Source organism: Hemicordylus capensis, chromosome 5, assembly GCF_027244095.1.
Source record: "Hemicordylus capensis ecotype Gifberg chromosome 5, rHemCap1.1.pri, whole genome shotgun sequence".
NCBI lineage: Eukaryota > Metazoa > Chordata > Lepidosauria > Squamata > Cordylidae > Hemicordylus > Hemicordylus capensis.
The window spans coordinates 85962220-85980366 of NC_069661.1; the positions used below are offsets into that span (position 1 = coordinate 85962220).

At 43.2% G+C, this 18147-nt stretch overlaps 2 long non-coding RNA genes across 3 annotated transcripts in view; both read right to left on the bottom strand.

Annotated features, from left to right (window-relative positions):
* LOC128328078 (uncharacterized) overlaps window positions 1-18147 on the bottom strand; it is a 60020-nt gene that overhangs the window by 32485 nt on the left and 9388 nt on the right. The gene's annotated exons all lie outside the window — the stretch shown is intronic.
* Window positions 15270-17843, bottom strand: LOC128328080 (uncharacterized). The gene is made up of 2 exons (XR_008308989.1): window positions 17701-17843; window positions 15270-15536 (listed from the first exon to the last, which is right to left on the bottom strand). It is a non-coding gene; the product is annotated as an uncharacterized LOC128328080 (long non-coding RNA).

Consider the following 18147-nt stretch of genomic DNA (forward strand, 5'->3'; position numbering starts at 1 on the left):
GATGACTGGCTCTTTTTTTTTGCTCCCCAGCAGCTGTTTCAGAGCCATGTTTGAATCTGGAGGTAGAATAGTGGCCACTAATAAACCTGGCCTCCATAAATTTCTCCTATCCAGTTTTAAATCCACTAAGCTAGTGGTCATCACTGCATATTGTGATAGCAAAATCTGTAAACTCTGTTTTGTGATAAGTACTTCCTTATGACTGTCCTAAATCTAATCACTTTCATTACATAGCCCCTGGTAATTGCCCTCTTCTCCAGCTCTGCAATATTGTTTCAGATATGACCATAACTGTACATAAGATTTCTATCTATCTATCTATTTACATTTTTCTACTGCTTCACACTCGTGTCTCTGGGTGGTTCACAATGATAAAACAGTTAAAACACATATTAAAAAAAAAACAATTAAAAACTAACAATTTAAAAATCAAAGAATTAAAAACCTATACAATATTAAGAAGCTGAAAAGGCCTGAGTAAAAAGATGGGTTTTTAAATATTTTTTAAAAATTGTCAGAGATGGGGAGGATCACATCTCAATAGGGAGCACATTCCATAGTCCTGGGGCATATGTGACTATACCATGGATTTGTACAAGGACATTATAATATTAGCAGTTTTATTTTTTATTTCCTAATTATCCATAGCATAGAATTGACCTTTTACATATGATTGAACATTTGATGCATGCAGGATCAACACATTACATTATCTACCACAATTCCAAAATCTGACTGTCCTGGTTAGTAGTCACTGTCAGCTCAGCCCCAATTACTGTTTATGTTAAAACTTCAAACTTGTCCATTTGTGTGCAACATTTTACATACACACTGTGTTTTATTTGCCCTGTTGTTGCCCATTCACCCAATTTGAAGAGATTCTTTCTTTGTGGAGCATTTGGTTTTTATCACCTTGGTGTCATCCACGAATTTGGCCACTTCACTGCTCACTCCTAACTCTAGGTCATTTGTGCTTTTAACAAGTTAAAAGCACAGGCCCCTGCACAGGCCCTTGGGGGAACCTGACTTTCCCCCTTCATTGTGAAAATGGCTCATTCCTGTGGAACCAATGTTTAGGGTGTGTAGGCCAACCATTCCAGAATTTGACAGAGCACTTCATTTATGGAAAAGCCACATTAATTCCTTTCTAAGGCAGAAGAGTTTAATTGGCCAGACTAGTCATGTTGCCTAGGCAAACTAAAAGGTGACATACATTGGAATGATCTCATGAGAGAACCTAATTAAAATGAACCACACTTCACAGTGCTCAAATAGCTAGCAGCATTAGGAAAGCTTTAGAATGGTGCAGCGTTAAGACAATTAAGCCAGATACACCCACTAATGAATTAAGTGTCTGTTTCCCCTCCCAGGCTGTGAAAGGTTTTGGAGCCGTACCATTTATTTGCAAATTCTTCCTACTAGTTAATTAAAATAAACTACTACTTGAACCACACTGTTCTCTATTGTTGCAAGAAATGAGACTGTGATGAAATTTCATTCTGAATGTTCTTGGCTTTGAAGTAATGACAGCATTATTTACCTTTTCTTAATGCTGCTACTTTAAAGGGATTTCTGATAGGAAATGATCAGTTTCATTACTGCACTTCAAGTAGACTGTGGTTCTAATTATTCAATGTCATTTTTGAGTGTCCTGCAAATCTGTCATTGTTAACTTAATTTTTGAGTCAAATATCTTTGTTATGGCTATGGCTAAACAAACTAGTTGGTTTGTTGACTCATTTCCCAGGATTTGAGTCTGCAGAAATTTGAATCAGTAAGAGGTCAGGCAGCAGGGAAAGCAAGCCTGTGTTTGTTCAACTAGGCAAGGGGGCTAGGCCCAAGCATCTGGTGAAGGGTCTAGATCTAGACAACTTTGTGGTATCAGACAGGTTTGAAAGAGCAATTGAATCAAGGAAGGCTGGAAACATTGTGGATCAGGGCCACAGAACAAGGAAGGAACCATGAAGAGAGCAACACCTGGGCAGTGTTGCCAGCAGCAGCAATAGAAAAAACATTGAGGGGCAACATGGGTGGGAAAACTATGTCCCACATATTAGATTTCTGAAACAGTAATGGGTGCAGTTGGGGGGCAATCTCCTCTCCTCCTGGAGCCACTGTTGGGTGCTGCTTTGTACATTCAAGGGGCTGAGGCAGAAACAAAGTTATGCAAGGTGGTGAAGCAAAGTGAGGGGCTGTTGTAGCTACCTGAGGTCCAAGAAGACTAGAAACTGCAAAGTAAATGGGGTGGACAGCTCCCAGAAGGGTTCAAAATGAACTGCAGGTAACAATCCTGACAGTCACTCAGCAATTTTAGAATACCTTCCAACCTCATCTAAAGAAGAGAGGGACATCAGGTGCAGGATCCAATGGCCATTCTGAAATGCAATAATCTGTTGTTGGTCATCGGGGGATGGTTCCCCAAATCCAATGTGCAGGTGTACAGCGTGCAGTAGACTCAGATTGTATCAGGGACAGTCAAACCTTCACCTAAGATGGATACCCAGCCTGTTCATAGACCAGGAGATTATTTGGGGAGCTCTGAAATTTTGTCTCTGAGAATGGGTGCTTATGCCGAAGGAATGCTGACAGAGAGGCTTGCTCTAGGAATAACGTGTCTGTGCTGTTCTCATAGAAATGTTGGCAAAGCAGCTTTAGAAACCCTGATCAAGATACTGTACCAAACCTAAAGGCCATTTGGGCCGGAGTTCTGCAATAATCCTGCTAATCCATGCAAATCTATATTGTATCCTGAGCTTGTAAGGTTTATGTAACACTGAGATATTAGAGATTATTGTCAATAAGGATCAAGAAGGTTATTTTGAACCTTTTGATTTTATTTACTCTTGCCTCCCCGCCATCTCTTATCTTTGGAGCTTCAAGAATTGCTTTACTTTAGTTACTCAGAGAGAGCGAGAGAGAGAGAGAGAGAGAGAGCACAAAATTCATGATTTAGCTGCAAGAAAAGACAATAGAGGCTGTATGAAGCTGGCAGAAGTGATACTTTTTGCAGTGATAAGACTAGGAAAGTTCTGTGTGAACAGCTTTACCAAAGGTAGGGACTGAAGCAGTTTTTCACTGAAACTGCATGAGCGAAATGGCTAAAAGGAGAGACACAGATTGTTGAGGAAAAGGGCTTTTGCCTGGGGCTTCTGACTCTTTTGGATGGGCACTGAAGAGTGTGGGTCCAAAAGGAGACAATTGTGAGCCAGGCCTTATCCATAGCACAGAGTCTGTTTGTGAGCTTGGCTGAAGTAGAGTTCAGAGTGGAGATTTTTACCTGGAACCAGATCCTGTGTTCTTCTGGCTCTACACTCTCAATAAGCTCTGAGGCCAGTTTCCAACAAGACCAGCCTCGAGCCTAGTCTGAAGCCTGGTAATATGAACTTTTCCTGGAAAACCTCAGTTCCATTCCCTCCCCTAATCCAAATCTCTCCACCTCTCCCCACCTTCTTCCTTTTCTTACAAAGTTAAGATATACTTAGTAGTTTTTATGTATTAGTTATTGCTAACCATTAAGGCAACATGCATACACACCACCTGCTAGCTGTTATTTCTGTTCTTCTATTAGTTTTTTCTATTAAGTAAACATTTAAAAGACTGACTGTGTTGTATGTCCCTGCCAAGGAATTGCTATCTCTCACTAGAGGGCCAGAACTCATTTATGTACAGTCAATGACCAAATAAACACTACAGCAAAGAGCAATACAATACAATGCAATAACATAGGTAAAAATTTAAAAACCAGTTTGCAGACACCTTATTTTACATGCCTCCAAGCAAAAGCAAGCAATCCTATAGGTAACTTCTTCATGCCTATCTCCTAAAAAACAAACAATAAAATGTTCCTCAGACCAATCCAAATGTTTCTTTTGATAGGGGGCAATCTGAGTGGAACGGGCAATATAATAGAAAGGGCAGTTAAACACAGTATGGGTTAATGTTTCCACCTCAGCAGCTCCACATGGGCACATACGTTCCTCCAAGGGGATCCCCTAGAGGGCCAGAGAGAACACTAGGAGTAGTGTTCAGTACCTTTGGCTCTGAGGTGCTATAGAGCATACAGAGAGTGTAAGGTGACTGAGAACACAGCATCTGAGAGGTACTTTGTCTCAGAACAATGTATGGACTCAAAGCTGAAGATCTTGGACTACATTCACTAGAACTGAACAGGTCCTGGGAATAAGGATCTAAATTTGTAGCACTGGAACTGGGCTGGTCTGTCTCTGTTCTGACAGAGAGATCTCAAATCAATCCTTGGGATATTGATCAAGTATCTAGCCTTTTTGGTTAGGCATTTCAAATTTACCCTGTTCATTAGATATATTATTACATTTATATTCCACTCTTCCTGCAAGGAGCCCAGAGCGGTGTACTACATACTTGAGTTTCTCTTTCACAACAACCTAGGCTGAGAGAGAAGTGACTGGCCCAGAGTCACCCAGCTAGTTTCATGGCTGAATGGGGATTTGAACTTGGGTCTCCCTGGTCCTAGTCAAATGGACAAGACTTTCAGTGAAAGTTTTTAAAGTGGTAGGCACATTGACATAAGCATAATACACACAGAGAAACAAGGTCTTCTGAGTCCAAACTACCCCTGCAGGCACAACACAGACAACAAATAACTCTGAGTTTAGTGCATTTCAATGGCCATTCAAACACTGTGTGATGATTCTGAAGAAGCCAGTGCATTCAATGTCACGTTCTCTCTCAGCTCTTGCTACACGTTGCCTCTGGATGACCTCATCTAGTCCTATGGCTTTCAGTGCATCTATATGCTGACGACACCCAGTGCTCCCTCTAATCTAGAATGTCTTCCTCCAGTTCTGCATCTCTAACTACCTCTCTGGTATTTTAGCCTGGATATCTCATTGCCATGCCGGGGCCAAACTACATGGTATGTTAAGGTGGTCATTAGAACTGATGTGCTTGGTTCTGGGTCCTCCCCACCCACTAAATTAGAGCTGCAGTAGAGGGCCCAGATCCAGATCAGGATTGTGACACGGGAAAAGGAGGGCCTTTAACCCCTCTCACCTCTAGCAGAGCCTTGACACAGATTGGGTTCATCTAGGGCAAATATCAGCTGTCAGGGGAGCAGTCCAGAATGGCATTGTGATGGGGCAAAGGACTAAAGTCTCAATCCAGAGACAGAGGGATGCAACCATCCCTCGGCTATCTGGCGGACTTGCTGCCGAGAGCCACATGCTCCCGGCAGTTCTCACGGGCAACCAAGCCTGGTCTTGGTTGTTCATGATAACAGTCTCTCTGTATCCATTAATGTCACCACCCATCCTATTGACCAGGTATGGGTTCCTCTTTCTTCCTTCTCCTCAATTTTCAGTCCATCACCAAGTAAAATTGTCTCTGTGTAGTACAAACACCTTGTCCTTATCTTCAAAGCCCTCCATGGCCTTGCCCTCTTTATCTTTCTATTATCATCACAGTGAATTCCTGTTGGTGACCTTTTCCTTCCAGCTCCATCACTCTCAGCCAAATGTGATATCCCCTGCTTCTTTAAGCAGCTCCACTCTTTCTCTCTTCCGCCTGGAATTTCCTTCTGGAGCACTTAAGCTCATTGAGAAGATACCGCCCCCCCCCCATTAATGAACACTGTTATGGATTATTATAGGGGTGTCTACATGGAATCATCCGTGAATGAAAAATGAAAAATGGCTGAACAGACTCTAAACACACTGAAAAACAGTCAAACTGATATAAAATATGTAACAAAGATCGCCTTTATGAAATTGCCAAAGTCACCTGGCCAAATATGGACACACAAGACAGGCGTGTCGCCAAAACGATGGTAAACTGACACCTTATCCAATTGTGGTCAAACCACATTAATTGCCAGCCCACAATAAAAACATCTTATAACACATACAAAAATAAATGACCACATTCAAAGTAAAAATGCAACATACAAAACCAAGAAATACAGTGAGGGAAATAAGTATTTGATCCCCTGCTGATTTTGTCCGTTTGCCCTCTGACACAGAAATGACCAGGCTATAATTGGAATGGTAGGTTTATTGTAGCTGTGAGAGACAGAATTACAACAAACAAACCCTCAAAAGCCCAGTGCCCAAAAGTCAGCGATGGATTTGCATTGTAGTGAGGGAAATAAGTATTCGATCCCTTCACAAAAGATGTCTTAGTACTTGGTGGCAAAACCCTTGTTGGCAATCACAGAGGTCAGACGTTTCTTGTAGTTGGCCACCAGGTTTGCACACAACCCAGGAGGGATGTTGTCCCACTCCTCTTTGCAGATCCTCTCCAAGTCAGAAAGGTTTCGAGGCTGATGTTTGGCAACCCGAACCTTCAGCTCCCTCCACAGATTTTCTATGGGATTAAGGTCTGGAGACTGGCTGGGCCACTCCAGGACCTTGATGTGCTTCTTCTTGAGCCACTCCTTTGTTGCCTTGGCTGTGTGTTTTGGGTCATTGTCATGCTGGAATACCCATCCACGACCCATTCTCAATGCCCTGGCTGAGGGAAGGAGGTGCTCACCCAAGATCTGACGGTACATGGTCCCGTCCATCGTCCCTTCGATGCGGTGAAGGTGTCCTGTCCCCTTAGCAGAAAAACACCCCCAAAGCATAATGTGTCCACCTCCATGTTTGACGGTGGGGATGGTGTTCTTGGGCTCATAGGCAGCATTCCTCCTCCTCCACACACGGCAAGTTGAGTTGATGCCAAAGAGCTCGATTTTGGTCTCATCTGACCACAACACTTTCGCCCAGTTCTCCTCTGGATCATTCAGATGTGCATTGGCAAACTGCAGACGGGCCTGTACATGTGCTGCCTTGAGCAGGGGGACCTTGCAGGTACTGCAAGATTTCAGTCCTTCATGGTGTAGTGTGTTACCAATTGTTTTCTTGGTGACTATGGTTCCAGCTGCCCTGAGATCATTGACAAGTCCCCCCCCCCCGTGCAGTTCTGGGCTGCTTTGTCACCGTTCTCATGATCATTGCAACTCCACGAGGTGAGATCTTGCATGGAGCCCCAGACCGAGGGAGATTGACAGTTATTTTGTGTTTCTTCCATTTGCGAGTTATCGTGCCAACTGTAGTCACCTTCTCACCAAGCTGCTTGGCGATAGTCTTGTAGCCCAGTCCAGCCTTGTGCAGGTCTACAACCTTGTCCCTGACATCCTTCGACAGCTCTTTGGTCTTGGGCATGGTGGTGAGTTTGGAAGCTGAGTGATTGCTTGCTTCTATGGACAGGTGTCTTTTATACAGGTACTGTAACAAGCTGGGATTAGGGGCACTCCCTTACAGAGGGTGTTCCTCATCACAGCTCGTTACCTGCATATAGTGAAAAGACACCTGGGAGCCTGAAATCTTGCTGGTTGATAGGGGATCGAATACTTATTTCCCTCACTACAATGCAAATCCATCACTGACTTTTGGGCACTGGGCTTTTGAGGGTTTGTTTGTTGTTATGCTGTCTCTCACAGCTACAATAAACCTACCATTCCAATTATAGCCTGGTCATTTCTGTGTCAGAGGGCAAACGGACAAAATCAGCAGGGGATCAAATACTTATTTCCCTCAGTGTATACAGAACAACAAATACGAAAATTGGAGAACTAATAAGGAATATGTAGGTATCTAGGCAAAATCCAAGATGTCTTCAGGATAAGGAATTGTAATGAGTACAATTCAATCAGAAAAAAGAAAGCGACATGCTCTGTAATGACTGTTGGTGGATGACGAATCAAACAAGGAAGAGCACACTACAGCCACCCCGGGATAAATGGCTGTTTCGCAAAGCGCTTCATCAGGGGCTGCTTCCCATTAATACAGGATTATAATTTCCCATTAATACAGGATGAAAGTAGAGTAACATTACTAACATTCAAACTTTTCCAAGCATATTGAAGCCTCAAGGTTTTGGCGACATGCCTGTCTTGTGTGTCCACATTTGGCCAGGTGACTTTGGCAATTTCATAAAGGCGATCTTTGTTACATATTTTATATCAGTTTGACTGCTTTTCAGTGTGTTTAGAGTCTGTTCAGCCATTTTTTATTTTTCATTTTTTGTTCACAGGTTTTTTTGCTTTCCTCTTCTTGATTCCGTGAACCCCGTTTTTTCTTTGTCTTGATTTTTTACATGGAATCATCAACATCCCATTTGTAATTTGTGCTACTTCTATGAAACACCAATTTGTTTTTGTTGCTCAGATAGTTTGATTTGAAAACTCTAGGAGAACTACTTGTGCAATGAGCAAAGGTGTACCTGGACCATGGTGCAACTTGTCTGGGTCTGAGGAGAAATGGTTTTCTGTGCAGATAGTGATGTACTGAAGGGTTGGAGCTCAAAAGTACATTCCTCCACTTCTACACCTGAGCTTACGTTTGCAACTATAAGGTAAAGGTAAAGTGTGCCATCAAATCAATTTCAACTCCTGGCACCCACAGAACCCTGTGGTTTTCTTTTGGCAGAATACAGGAGGGGTTTACCATTGCCTCCTCCCACGCAATATGAGATGATGCCTTTCAGCATCTTCCTATACTGCCACTGCCTGATATCACAGCAGTGGGAATTCAAACTGGCAACCTTCTGCTTGTTAGTCAAGCATTTCCCCGCTGTGCTATTAGGTGGCTTCTATACCACTGTTAAATTGTCTTCCTTCAAATTCCCTCTCAAACCGCACCTTTCCATTAAGCCTGTTACACAAACCCTTCATACTCACCCCATTCAAAAACAAAGTCCAAGTTCATACAACTTGCCCTGCTTACCCTGCCTCTATCTCCCTCCTCTTCCTCCACTGATGCCTCCATGGCAAATTTTAGATCAAATGTTCCTTGGGGCAGAGAACCATGCTGAGACTCAAAGCGTCATGCATATTAATGGCTATCTATCTGTCTGTCTATCTTTCTGTCTATCTAGTATTCAATAATCATAACGGCATAGCAGAAAAGGCCAGATTTTTAAAGTAAACAGCAGCACTTGGCAAAAGTGTAAAATGTCAAGCAGTAAAATAGATGTTTGGAGAAAATCCAGTTATGACTGGAGACTCTTTATGTCAGCAGGTACTGAGGAACAATGACCTTCAGAAACTAGAAGCATGAAGAACATTGTGGCAAATGGTTTCAAGTCCACATATAACCTTACAGTAGGAACTATTGAAGAGGTGAATGGAAAATTGCATTGTGCTGATGGCACTTTTAAAATCATGCACTGGTTGCTTCCTTTCCATTTTCTGTCAAGATTATAGCACTTTCCCTTATTGATCTTGTCATTATGATTGCAGGATGTTGTAGGGTGTGTCCAGACCTGCAAGGCAATTGCACAATGGAGCTGTCTGTCTTCTCTTGCTAAAAGGATATTATATAAACACAAGTGGAGACCCGCAAAAGTTCACAGTTGGTGTACTTTGCTCTCTCTCACTCTCTTTTTAAGGGGGTGGATATTCTACTCCCTTTTAAAAACAAATTTTAAACACAACATTTTGATTTGAAATATTGCTTTAAAAGGTTGTCCATGAAATCAACATTTGTTGCCACTTTTAATTGAAACATACGTTCTAAAGAGTTATACAGTTTCTCTTTGGTTTTATTTTATTTTTCTTATGTTACTCTCACCTGAACTGTGTTTGACTCTTGGTGACCTAATTTGGATGGAACACTTGGGGGACTGTTGGGAGCAGGGGCGTAGCTATAATTGAGCGAAAGGGTTCAAAGAACACGGGCCCCCAGCTCCTGAGGGCCCTCCACCTCCACCCCTCCCTATTTTCTTCATTATCTCCCTCACTCTGGGGAGCCGCCAGAGAGAGGGATGAACACAGGCCCTCTCTCCCTGGTTGGGAGCCTCACACAACTCCCCCAGTCCCCCTGTGTGTGTTGTGTGTTGTTTCACAAGAGCCATTAGCGTTTAAAGCACTGCCTGCATTCCAGAAGTGCTCTGTAAGATTGAAAGCACATCCCCAGTAATGTGTGTTTGGTCTTAAAGAGCACTTCCAGACGTGAGGGTCCAGCAACCTGTTTCCAGTCTTACAGAGCACTTCCAGAGTGAGGGCGGCACTCCAAACTCTAATGGGCCTTGTGCAACACCACATGTGCACTTTAAGAGTTGTGCAAGGGCTCTTGGTGCATCCCTGCAGTTCCTCCCCTGAACACATGCTTCATTAGGATGTCAGCCACTTCTTATCAGTACCTTTCAGAGGGAGGGATATGCAAACACCTTTTTATGCTTTTATAACTGCTTCTGGTTTTCTGTTACTACTTAATTTATATATACATGCACACACTTTCTCTCACTTAGCTTATTCTATTAACTTCATAATTAGCGGACAGTTTGCATACCCGCCACATGCCCCTATTTTCCCATTCACATTGAGGGTATTTTCATGGTCAGTGGAAAGTGGGCTGAGGGAGCTTAGCCCACTTTCCACGGATCATGGGAACCACTGGGCTCGCAGGTGAGCACAGTTTCCCCAAAGCGAGTAACCCGCTTGAGTACCCCTCCCCTTAAACGGGGTTAGTGGAACAAGCGCTCCACTAACCCCATTTTTAAAATCATGTTTGCCCACGGAGCAGCTCTGCGGCATGGCAACACACAAGGAGACCCCCAGCTGGGAGGCTGCAAGCAGCCTCCTGGGCTCGGGGGTCTCTCTAGCATGCCCCGTGTGCTTGCGTGGGGCATCTTATGACTTCCGGGGGCCATATGGCCCTCAATCTCTGCGGCCCCTGTGACAGAGCCGGCAGTCGTGTGGGCAGCCAATTCGGCCACCCACGGCTCCCTTCCGATCGTCTGTGGGGAGAGTGGGCTAAGCCCCTCTCACAAACCCCCTTCCAGTGAGTTTCACTGATTGTGAGACTCGCCTCCTGAACTGTGCACTTTCCCATTCACTTGAACAGCTGAGTTTTTCCATTCAGCTGAATGGGGAAATAGGGACAAGTTGGCAGGTATGAGTTTTTCTAAAACGCAGCCAACTTCTGACAGTGGGGTCCGTCCCCCCCCCGCCCACCATTCACAGGGTTACTAGATTTGCACTCATATCATGTTTAATGTTCCTTCTCCCTATCAGTTATTTCTGAGATTGAAGTTGTTTATTCCTGGACTATTATGAATTGCTCTTCTACTAACAAGGACACTTTATAAATGATTTTCTATAGGAATGGGCAGATTGCCATCCAGACCAGAACCATGGCTTCCAGTGGAGTACCAGAGTTTTTCAATTATTTCTGGAGGAAGCTGAGGCCTTACTGTTTTTTCTGGTAGGCAGGGGTGTAACTAGGGAAAATGGCACCTAGGGCAAGCACTGAAATTGCGCCCCCCCCCGTGCCCCCACATCTGACACACATCTTTCAGAAAATTTGTATTTTACCATAATTTTATATATTACAAAATTATATTTTGTTGCATAATTTCAAAATGTTGGAAATGAGAGATTACAAGTATTCAGGAAATAATGATAGGGTGAGGTAAAGTGTGTCATCGAGTCAATTTCGACTCCTGGTGCCCACAGAGTCCTGTGGTTGTCTTTGGTAGAATACAGGAGGGGTTGACCATTGCCTCTTCCCATGCAGTATGAGAGGATGCCTTTCAGCATCGTCCTATATTGCTGCCGCCGCCGCCTGATATAGTACAGCAGGGATTCGAACCGGCAACCTTCTGCTTGTTAGTCAAGCATTTCCCTGCTGTGCCACTTAAGGTAGCCTATAAAACTCTACTGAATATGTAAAAATAAATTATTGTCCAGGAGAGATCCAGTTGTGGTCCCATGGTCCAGTTGTGTCCCATGTACCTCAATGATAGGGTAGGTACGTGTGTGTGTGTGTGTGTATGTGTGTGTGTGTGTGTGTATACACACACACACATATGCTGGATCTCTCCATTTTTTAAGAAAATGACAACACAGAGAGTCTCATAGTAAAAAATTATATTATTTATATGCAAGGCAAGGGCTTTACAGTTAGAAGTTAAAGGTGAATAAGATCAGTAATCACCTTTCCCTGAAAGCAGAGCCTATATCTTTAAATTGTTGAGGTACTGTTTGAGGCTACAGCCCCTGGAACACTTCTCTCCCCTCCTGTTTTGTCCTACAGTAGGTAAGCGAGAAGTGTCTAAAAGTGGACAGAAATGGGGTAAGGGGTGTAGTGGCTGCAGCATTGCTTAGTGTCTAAGCAAGTATATGAACCTGCGTTACTTTGAGCTAGGGCATCAGTTCCAGGACTAAGCATCTGCTCTGCCTTATGACCCCTTTCCAAGTCTAATCAAAGAAACACCCAGAGGAAATTGGTTGCTTACAAAGAAGGCTGCCCTTCCCTCACTCAGGAACAATAGAGGCAGACATTTCGGCGCCCTGCCCACCCGGGCTACTAGGAGGCCCCCCCCCCAACAAGCACTTGCCGTTTATTTCAGGCAGCGTTTGCTGCCTGAAAGCATCTATTTCCCTTTCTCTTCCTCCAGAGAGGAAGAGAAAGAAAGAATAGATGCTTTCAGGCAGCAAATGCTGCCTGAAATAAACAGCAAGTGCTAGCTTGGGGGGGGGGTACCTCTTCGGACCTCATTTGGGGGTGGGGCATGGCAGGCACTTTGTGCCCTCCTGCAATGGCGCCCAGGTCACGTGCCCTGCCTGCCCCACCCTCGTTATGCACCTGCTGGTAGGTTCTGAGACCCTTCTGGAAATGACTGGAAGTTTCTGGTGCAGGAAGGCCTCCTCATTGCCTCAGCAGACTTTAAAGCATGTGAGGTGGTAGTCAAGTTCAGTCCCTCGCCACATCCTGATGGTCCTGTGATATAGCAAGGAGGCAGGATTTTAACTGCCCTCAGCACATCACAAACTTTCTGTCTTGGAATGTGAAATCCCAGCATCCTCTGCACCCCAAGATGGAAGGTCTGCAGTCTAGTGAGGGGGTGGTAAAAACACCATCTCCTTGCTGAATTTGGCACCTGAGGCAAAGGTCTAGGCTGCAGCCTCAGTTCTGAGGACCCTCTAAAACCTCAAGGAGATGGACTGACCCTTGACTGCACTGCAAACCTTAGATCTTGGGAATCAGACATCAGTAAAAAATATTATCCTCATACTGCATCAAAACAGAGGAGTTGCCATTAGGCATGCCCAGAGATGGTCACCTCTGCTAGGCCTCTTTGCTCATAGGTGGACTTGTAAAAGCCATTTGTTCTGTGATCCACTCTGGAGTTTGGGCATTTCTCCAAAACTACAGAATGGAACCTTGCAGTGCTGTCCAGAGCTTTTGATTTGCTTTATTTCCTTCCCTTTGTCTTAGAGAGGTATGGCGGGGGGGGGGGCTCTAAGGTTTCCCTGCAGGCTTCCAGTTTCTCCCCCTCCTTCCAGTTGCAACAGGGACCCATTCCATTGGGCCAGAGTCAGTGTTGACTCCTGGCAGCCACAGAGCCCTGTGGTTTTCTTTGGTAGAATATAGGAGGGGTTTACCATTGCCTCCTCCTGTGCAGTATGAGATGATGCCTTTCAGTACCTTCCTATATCACCGCTGCCTGATATAAGAGTTTCCCATATTCTGGGAAAAAGCACTCTGCATTCAAAGTGCTATAGAAAGCAACAATAAATTTAGTTTGTCCTAAAGAAGAGATGAAGAAAATGATGGGAGTTCAGATCTCAAATACTTATGTACATGTAACAAAAATTCAAAGAATATAATCCACATAATATACTGGTAGATTTGCTATTATAGGGTGGAAGTTTAGCCTACAGTTACTAATTTGATTTTGAATCCAATTTGATTTTGAAAAAAGTAGCAACACAATAGAAGAATAGATATCTCTGTTCGAGTTGTTTCCTTTTTTGTGCCTGTATGGCTTGATCAGAATTTTACTCTATGTAAACTGTTTGGTTACTAGGGAAGAGCAAGAAGAGTGGGCCCACATTTTGAATCAGTGGGCCAACTGGAGCTCCACATTATTTATCACCCGGAAAACCTTCTCCTAATCCTGACACACCCCAAATTAGTTTAGCCCAAATTAGCTGATACGCCATCAAAGTAATATCTGAAGGCCACTTCCCACTATAGACATCAGCATTAATTTTAATTGTGGTAGTCACAAAGCCTGACACTTTCCCAACTCATCACATTCTGAGGTCCTTTAATACAAATACTAATCTCAGGCCAAAAATGAGTATCTGCAGTGCTGAACTTCAGGTTCCTTTAGATATAAACCTGTTGAAACAGCCACAGAGGCTAGTAATTCTGGTCAGCTGCTGAAACTGGTAGGCAAGCTGCTGAAAAGGCACAAGAGAGACATGGTGCAGTGTGAAGGGCTGAGCTGTTGATTAGCATCTATGCTTTCTTTTCTCCTTCATTCAGTTTATAGTGTTTATTTGCACACCAGCACCCACATTCTCAAAGTGTTGAGTGGGCACAAGCCCATTGGACTGAAGGCCTAGGGAATTTTTATTTAAAACTACATATGCATTTATAATTGTACCTACTTCAGTCCTGTTTGCATTTTAAGAATGAAGGAAAAAATGTATGAGATTTCTTGAGCAGTTGCTTTTTTGTTTTACTCGTTTCGTTAAGATGAGTAACTTCTTACATGTGTGGGGGGAATTAAATGTTTTGGCTGACTTTTTTGTTTCTGCGTTCTTGGTAGCCACCCAATATGTAAAAAATCTTATTGGAATCGCTTCAGTCAGTATTGCAGTGTAATGCCAGCTAATTATCCATGTAACTGTACAAATGAGAAATTTAATCCTCATCATTTTGAACAGTAATAATCTAACTGGGGGAGGGGGGAGGAATAGTATGATGGCATGGCAGAACTCTGCTTAAAAGGAGCTTGGGGACATCCTTAACAGTAAAGTGTGTGTGTGTCCGCTCCAGCCCTGTCCCACCCCACCTTATTTCTTTGCCCCTTAATAGTGGCAAGTATGAATGGAGAGAAAAGGCAGATCTTGAGACTATGTATGCTCAGCTAATCTTTGACTTTTGATTACTTTCTGTTTAGAATAGAGGATCACACTCTTCCAAACCAGGGGAAGCATCCAGACAAAGTTAGTCTTGATAGTCTATGGGCCAGGGGTCTAAAAATGGGTTGATTGGTACATTTTGAGTGAATAAAGGGGGTAGTGTTTTGGGATTGCTTATGATCCTAGTTGAATTGTTAGCCATGTTAGCCTATGATAATGAGTAGGTTTCGCCCCCCCAAAACAGCTGATTGTGTGTTAAAAAATAAAATGTTTAAAAATATATATAATAAGCAACAGCGCGACCGCAATGGCCAAACAACCTTAATAATCCAACACTTTCTATCTGACAGCTAAAAATGAAAAAGAAAAAAAATCCCATGGCATTATTTTATTAGTATTTTGAAAGCATTCATTTACAGAAAACAATCAAAAATTTTCTGTTAAAATTTGTAGGAAACTGCAAAGTTTTCAAGTAAGGTTCTTGTAGCTAATCATAAAAGTCATTGTCATCATCTGCCTATTTCAGTCATCCTCATCTTTGTCAGCTTGGCTGTCACGTTCCTCTACACGGCATACTGGTTTGACACGCACAACATTCTTCATAGAAACACACGTGAGCCCAGCACAAGACTGTTCGCACCTGCAGGACAGCAGTTCAAGAACTGGATCAGCAGCTGGTTTCCCAGCTGATAGTCCACTAAATAGTCAGTACCATATTTACCCGAACAGAAGATGATTCTGTATTTAAGATGACTCCCTTAAAATAGAGGTTAAGTACAGAGTAGACTATAACCGCATTTACCCAAAAGGAGGACTTTGAATTTCAGATGATTCCCCAATTTCTAACAGCAAAAAACCTGGAAAAAAGCTGGTCTTGGATTCGGGTAAATACAGTACCTCTTACTATTCTTCCATCCATAGCTGTCTGGAGAGGGAATTTTTGGAAACTGGATCAGGCAGGTTTTCCAATGAAACCTTGGTAATTAGCATGGTGAATGTTCTGTTGCAGGGCGTCATGACAAAGTGGCAGTTGATGTGAATATTTTGGAAAACCTGCAATTTCCACAGTTTCCAGCAATTCCCACTCCAGACAGCAAGGGATTAAAGAATAGTAAGAGGGACTTACTATTCAGTGGACGGTCAGCTGGGAAACCAGCTCCTGATTCAGTTATTTGGACTGTTTTCCTGCAGGTGTAAACAATCTTGTGCTGTTCTCATGTGTATTTGTATGTAGTGGGGTCTTGTAGAACTCGGGCTGAAATTATAATGGAAAGCTCCTAAGTTGTCAAGAGAGGCCTCAGAGGTTTTCAGAGCACCACCTATAGCAGGGTTGATTATATTCAGACAACACCCTTGACGGTGCTCTCAATCCAACTCACAGGGCATTCACCAGCACAGGCCCTTGTGAGTAACTGGCCCCTCAACCTTGGCCAGCAGTGGGGTAGTAGAGGGGGACATACAAGGAGGGAGTGCTGGTACATCTCAACTTCTCTGGTTGTTGGGGTGGGCATGGCCATGGCAAATGTCATGGAGAGCGCCTGCCCTTCTGAATTTGCAACTACATCACTGTTGGACTTTATATAGGTCCTGGCAATCTCAGTAAATCTCGAGAGATCCTGAACCAGAACGAGATCTCATCCCAAAATCTCGCAATAGCTCATCTTGAAATCTTGCGAGATCGCAGACTGTGCGATAATTCAGTCTTCATCCTGTCCAGGTGTTTCTCCCTGGTGCCAACCTGGGCTGAATTTGCCCTCTGTGTACTCATCTTTACCCTCAAGTTGGGGCAGCGGGTGGAGCGCATGGTGCAATGGCCAGGCTCTCCCCATCATTGGAGTAAGTCCCTCTTTCTCCCACCCCACAGTTTCCTACAAATTTTAACAGAAATATTGTGATTTTTGAGTGTGTGAAAAATTTCTTTTTAATTTTTAGCTGCCAGTCTTCAGAAAGGAAATGTTAGATTAGTAAAGTTGTTTTGCCACCATATGGTAACTGTTGCTTATTATGCATTTTAAAGCTGTTTTTACACATAAAGTTGTTTTTGGAGGGTGGAAGCTACTCATTATCAAAGGTCATCATGGCTAATGATTCTACTGGTGTCATAAGCAATCAAAAAAACACTACCCCATTTATTCACCCAAAATGTACTGATCAACCCTTCTGGCCCATAGACTATGACTAATGGAATTTAAGTTAGTCAGGGCTATCTTGTCTCACTGATTTCAATGGCACCTAGTCATAGCTAATTGGTCTGCATGCTTTCCCAGAAGTAGTGCTTTCATAGATCTCTGCATAGACAGTTAGTTTGCCGTGTTTGGCAAAATGTCTGCTAAAGCAAACAGCAGAAATGGTCCCAAGAGCACTACACACTTGCCTGTGTGCAAGAGATACTTTCCTCAGCCAGAGATCCTTTAGACAAATTATCCATAATTATCTTTTCATTTGTCTTGTTCTTAACATTTTCCTTCCCACATGCATGCTTAATCTATTTAGACCAGTTTCAACAAGTAATAGGAATCATCAAAGCACTTACATTATCTATTGCTTGGATTCATGTTATACAGTGCAGAAAAACTGAGAATGTTGTTCATGTAAAAAAGAGTTTTCAAAAAGTATATAGGGAAAGAGAAAGTCCAACTTCCATAGTACTGTTATTAACATGGAATAAGGTGACAATCCAGAAAGCTCTGTGAAGTGATCTAGCTGCAGGAGCTTTTCCAGACAGTAGGAGGCTTTACACACAGGGCTTCTACCCCGAATCTACTTCAGAGGAGAGTGTGTATTCACACACCAGCCAAACTTACCCTGAAGTCCCTTCGAAATCCTTGGACCCACTCCACACACAAACCAGGCTTTGTCTTGCAAATTCTAGCTTATTGTGTTATTTTCTGGTTTTTAAAATGCTGGTTTTAAGCTCCTTTTTCTGAAAACCTCTGAGCAAATAGGGAGAGACATTGATGTAGAATCATTAGCATGATAAGGATACTCTTTAGAAATGCAGATATAGCTCTTTAGTAATATCCCCCCTCTGCCCCGCCCCTTAAGGAAAACATGGAGGCATGCCATGTGAACTTGCATCAAAACAAAACCTGAGAGCAGAGGGAAGGGGCTGCTTCCCTCAATGCTGCCAGTGTAAATCGGAGTGGCTTTGCTCAACATTTACCACACAGCATGAAGCCATGTGTGAATATCTTCCAGGCTTTACTGCGGGTTTTCTGCAAGGCTTTACTGTGAGTCTGAAGTAAAAAAAC